This window comes from Pan troglodytes, chromosome 9, assembly GCF_028858775.2.
Source record: "Pan troglodytes isolate AG18354 chromosome 9, NHGRI_mPanTro3-v2.0_pri, whole genome shotgun sequence".
NCBI classification, from domain to species: Eukaryota; Metazoa; Chordata; class Mammalia; order Primates; family Hominidae; genus Pan; species Pan troglodytes.
The window spans coordinates 84,034,096-84,039,850 of record NC_072407.2 but is presented as its reverse complement, the minus strand read 5'-3'; positions in this window follow the sequence as shown (position 1 = coordinate 84,039,850).

Here is a 5,755-nt window from a genome sequence, read left to right as displayed (position 1 = left end):
AAAGCCTCTGCTAACTCAAGACAGCTTTTATCATTGTTGTTGTCATAATCATATTCATTATCCACTGATTGCATAGAAATCTTAGTTTTCAGTTTGCTTTCACATAAGTCACATTTATTCTGGCCCCCTGATATGCATTCATACATGATCTTTCCTCTTCCTACACCAATTATTAAACCTTGTACTTTCCTCATTTTCTTCATTTTGGATGTCTTTTCCAGGAAACCATCTGTATCAGGAAGGGTTCCAATAGGAAACAGATGGCACACTTGAAATTGGATTATTTGAGGAAAGTTTATTTTAAAGGTGGTCAACTATAGAATTTGAGTGTTGGAGAACTGCAAAGACAAAATAGTAACAAAGGATTACCATCTCTAGGCCTAATGGAATAAGTGGAAGGTATTGGTAACAATATCCAGAAAGGAAATCATGTTCTTAAGTGAATACAGCTGGAAGGCAAAGGACTCCCGTGAGGGGTGGGGCATGGCGGGCTCCAGTAAACAAAGTTTGCTCCTGCTGGCACCAAAGCAGCCTGCTGGTTCCCACACTTGTTTGCTCATGCGCTCCCTCCCATGAAGAGTTGAACACTTCAGGCTGAGTAATCAGGACACCCTGTCGCGAGTCCTGTGAAGGGGTCAAGAAAATATCCTGCATCATTTGGGGGCTCATGTGGGATTCATCAGAAGAGTGAGTAAATGCAGATCTTACTCTGCTTTTTTTCCCCCAAAAGTTCTTGTCCTCAGACTTTCCTCTGAAGGCAAATGACACATCGAAACTCTGAGTCGTCACTTAAGGGTGAATGACACAGCTATGGAGGACAGGATGTGACCCTGCCCCCGCTCTCTTTTGGGTGAAAGGAATGTTGGCTCCGTTTTTCTTCACAGAGGTCTAGCTGTAATGTGGGACTGAAATAAAGTCCTGGGGCAATTGAAGGCATCTGGCTGAGCAACACTCCCCAATGTTGCAGGAAGAACCCTAGACTTGGCTTAATCCCCGACCACCTATTAGGGTGTCAGCTAATACCCCCAGAGTCTTCTATGATATTTTTCCTTTCTTCTTTCACAGTTTGAAATGACTCCTTTCTCTCCTTTTACAATGTTAAGGTTATATTGCTACAACCTGCAGGAATATTACTCGGTAGAATGAGCATTTGGCTAAGCCATCAGATATGCAATTCAGAACAATGCGATTTCCATCTTTTCTTAGAGATGCTACTCCAACATCCACTCCATCAGCTGCAGGCATGCACAGCACATGGCGGCTCTCCTTTGCTCCCTCTCCCAGCTTGGGTGCTTGGGTGTGTACACAGCATGCACATGGCGCAGCTAACGGCCATGAGGGGTGGCAAGGATCCATGGCCACCGCAGGAGCCCCAGACCAGACTCGGGGGCCCCACACGGTTAGTTGACCAGTGTTTCCCACTTGCCAACCCCTCCTGCCACGTGCCCACAGAGTCTTTCCTCCCCTGGCCAAGGGGTCTAGCTCCTTCCAAACCAGAGGAAGGTTACAGTGATTAAAAGAGTCCATTTGCGTAGAGCAAGAGGTTCTTCCCCCAGCGTCCCCCACTTGTGCTTAAGCTGTTTTTTCTTTTTCCTTTTCTATTCAAGGGGAAGTTTTTTCCTACCTTTGAACTCTGCTTGTGGTAGGGAAGCAGTGGAGGAGCGACCCTGCTGGCTGATGACTGAAAATGTGGCAAGGCCCCCTGGGACTTAATCTAAATGAATCCATGTATCCCCCAAGACACCTTTTTGTCCTCAACTTGATTCCAAGCTTCAGGTTGAAGCCCTAGAAAGGAAAACTAGATCTAAGGGATCCAAAGGCAGGCAAAAGGCAAAGCATAGATGGGCAGGACTAATTCCTGCCTATTAAGTCCTTGTTTCATGTAAGAAGGCCATGCTCCATGGCATAGATGAGGCCCAGGGAACCCAAAAGTTTCCAGCAGTAGGGGGAATGGAGGCGTAGGTGAGTGCAAATAATTCCTATCCTCTAGCCGCCCCCTTGCCTCATGGATGCATGTTGCACTGGCACCCATGTGCAATTTGGGGTTAAAAAGGGGATAAAAAGATGAAAGACAAAAAGGGGATACCCTTTTTTCTCTTCTTCACACACTGGGTTTTTGCTGAAAGGTGGAAGGAAATGAGAGATGCCTATTTCTCTTTCTTTCAGAACAAGCAACCAACCATCTTGACCATCCTCAGTTTATACTCCTCTGGAGTGTATCCTGAATCACTGGGACTGTTTGACCCTCAGACTCTGGAGGAAATATAATTCATAGCCTTTTGCACAAATGTTTGGCCAAATTATGATCTGCAGGAAATTATGATCTGCCTCTGGAAGGAGCTATTCATTTTGATACCATCCAGTAGTTGGATCTTTTCTGTAAACATGAGGGCAAATGATCTGAGGCCCCATATGCGCAGGCCTTTCTTACCTTGCCAGGTAATCCAGGCCTTTTCCACCAATGTAGGATTGATCCAACCCTCCTGTTTGCCATCTCAGGAGAGGCTGCAAGGGGAAATCCCAGGGAACTAAAGAAACAAGCCCCAGAGGCACCTCTAACAGGGGAGCCAGCTCCCTCTGGCCCTGCTCCTCTGGGTCCACCATGTCCTCCCTATCCAGTTTCTCTCTCTTGCTTGCCCCCTTCTGGAACTCCTCACCCTAGACAAGCCCCAGCCTCACTCTTGCCCCTCCAACAGATTCCTAGTGAATTTGGCCCTGGTAAGGTCCAGATCCCCTTCACTCTACAGGACTTCAGAAAAATTAAGGGGGTCTTGGCAAGTTTTCAGATGATCCTGACAGATATATAGACGCTTTCTAGAATTTAACTCTAGCATTTGAACTCTCCCTGAAAGATGTTGTTACTTTTGAATCAAACCCTGCTTAAAACTGAGAGGCAGGCTGCTCTGCAAACAGCAGAGAGATTTGAGGATGAGCTTTGTATGTCATATAGTATCAGGGAAAGGGACAAACTTTATTTAACTGGAAGAGAAGTGGTACCATCAGAGGGCTCTAAATGGGATCCCAGTGATGAGATGGAAGAATAGAAGAGGAAACACTTTCAGTGTGCATAATGGAGGGCTTATGTGGGGCTAGAACTAAACCTCTCAATTTTACCAAGCTATCTATGATAGACCAGGGATTTGATGAGAACCCCACTGCCTTTCTGGAAAGGCTAAGAGGGACCCTGGTAAAGCACACCTCTGTATCTCCTGATTCAGCAGAGGAACAACTAATCCTAAAGGATAAATTTATTACACAGACAGCCTCTGATATCAGGAGGAAGCTATAGAAACAGGCCCTGGACCAGATAGTAGTTTAGAGAACCTCCTGAAAGTGGTCACCTTGGTCTTTTATAATAGAGACAGGAGGCCCAGGGGAGAGAAAGGAGACACAGGAAAGTGGCAGAGGCTTTAATGACTACTACAAAGCCCACAAACCCCAGAATCCCCGAAGTGCCCCTGTTAACTGCTACAATATGGCAAGCCAGGGCACTTTAGGAAGGATTGCCCAGGCAGCATGAGGAAGCCACCTCGACCATGTCTAATCTGCAATGGGAACCACTGGAAGGCAGAATGTTCCAGGGGACCCTGGTCACTGGGTCCAGAGCCAATCTCTCAAATGGTCCAGCAGGACTGATGGGTTCCAGGGCTCCTCACCCTGGCTCCAGTGGTCCAGACCACCATTACCATACAAGAACCCCAGGTAATTCTGGAAATCAAAATTCTGGAAATTCTGGAGTGGGTCTTTTGGTTCTCCTCACCAATCCAGGCCCCCTTCCTCTCTTAGCACAACAGTGAGGAGTGTCTTAGGAAGGCCTTTAACTTGATGTTTTTCCCAATCCCTTAGTTGTAGTTGGGGAGACCACTTGTTCACCCATGGCTTTCTAATTTTACCTGAAAGCCTAACTCCTCTGTTGGGCAGGGATATTCTGGCTCACATGGGGACCACCATCCTGATGGCCCCAGGAAAAACTCTTTGTCTCCCCATAGTAAAGACCAATATTAACCCAGAAATTTGGGCAATTCGAGGGAAAATTGGCCAAGCCACACACAACTGCCATAGTGGTCTGGATCCACCATAAGGATCCCACCTCCTTTCCTAACCAGAAACAGTATCTCCTGAAACCAGAACTTAGGAAAGGAGTGGAAGCCATCTTCGATATTTAAGGTTGAAGGGCCTCCTCAAACCCTGCTATAGCCCTTGTAATACCCAGATATTGGGAGTATAAAAGCCCAAGAAGGAATGGAGACTGGTCCAGGACCTCCACTCCATTAATGAGGCTGTGGTTCCAGTTCACCCAGTGGTTCCCACTCCATATGCTCTACTAGCTCAAATACCTGAGGGGACTAAATGGTTCACAGTCCTGGACCTAAAGGATGCCTTCCTTTGCATACCATTATACCTCAACTCCCAGTATTTGTTTTCATTTGAGGATCCCTCCAACCAGACTACCCAGCTAACCTGGACAATGTTATGTCAGGGATTCTGAGACAGCCCCAACTTGTTTGAGCAGGCATTGTCAAAAGGCCTCTCTGAGTTCCTTTCTCTTCAGGTTAAAGTTTTATAATACATAGATGACATTCTCCTCTGTGCCCCAACTGAGGAAAACTCTCAGGAGGACAGTAAGGCTCTTATTAATTTTCTGGGTAACAGAGGAAATAAGGTTTCAAAATCTAAAGCTCGGCTCTGTCAGACTTCAGTGAAGTACCTAGGTCTGGTCTTGTCAGAGGGGACCAGGGCATTAGGTAAATAAAGAATTAAGCCCATCTCCTCCTTTCCCCTCCCCTAAGCCCTCAAGCAACTGAGAGGATTCTTGGGAATTACAGGATTCTGCAGACTATGGATACCTGGGTACAGTGAAATGGCTTGTTTTTTTTTTAATATCACCTAGTTAACAAGACTGAGGCAGCTAAAACTCACCCTCTAATTTGGAAACCGGAGACTAGACAGGTCTTTGTCCTTGCTTAAGGCACCAGCCCCCTTAATCTTCCAATAGAAAGACTTTTAATCTTTATGTGTCAGAAAGGAAGGAAATGACCCTGGGAGTTCTAACCCAGGCCCAGAGTCCAGCCTAGCATCCTGTGGGCTACCTAAGTAGAGAGCTTGATTTGGTAACCAATCGATGACCAGCCTGCCTCCAGGCAGTCACAGTGATAGCGTTGCTAGTACCAGAATCTACTAAGTTAACCATGAGGTATAGCTTAACTGTTTACACCCCATATAATGTGGCAGGACTACTGTCTTCTAAGGGAGAATCTCTTGTTAGCAGACAACCGCCTCCTCAGATATCAAGCTTTGCTATTAGAGGGATCTGCAGTACCATTAAGAATTCGTCCCTCCCTAAATCCAGCCACCTTCCTCCTCAAGGAAGGTAGGGAACTCAAACATGATTGGAAACAGATAGTAGTAGAAACCTATGTGACCAGAGGGGACCTCACGGAAACCCCTTTAGAGAAGCTAGACTGGATTATCTATGGATGGAAGTTCTTTTGTAGAATAAGGGATCCATAAAGCAGAGTATATGTAATAGTTACCCTAAATGATGTTGTTGAGAATGTGTCCCTCTCCTCAGGCACAAGTGTTCAACTAGCCAAGCTAATTGCCCTCACAAGGGCACTCTAGTTAAGCAAAAGGAAAGCAGTTAACATTTATAAAGATTCTAAGTACATTTTCCTAGTTTTTCATATGCATGTCCCTATCTGGAAAGACAGGAACTCTTCATAGCTAACGGGTCTCCCATTAAATACCATCAAGG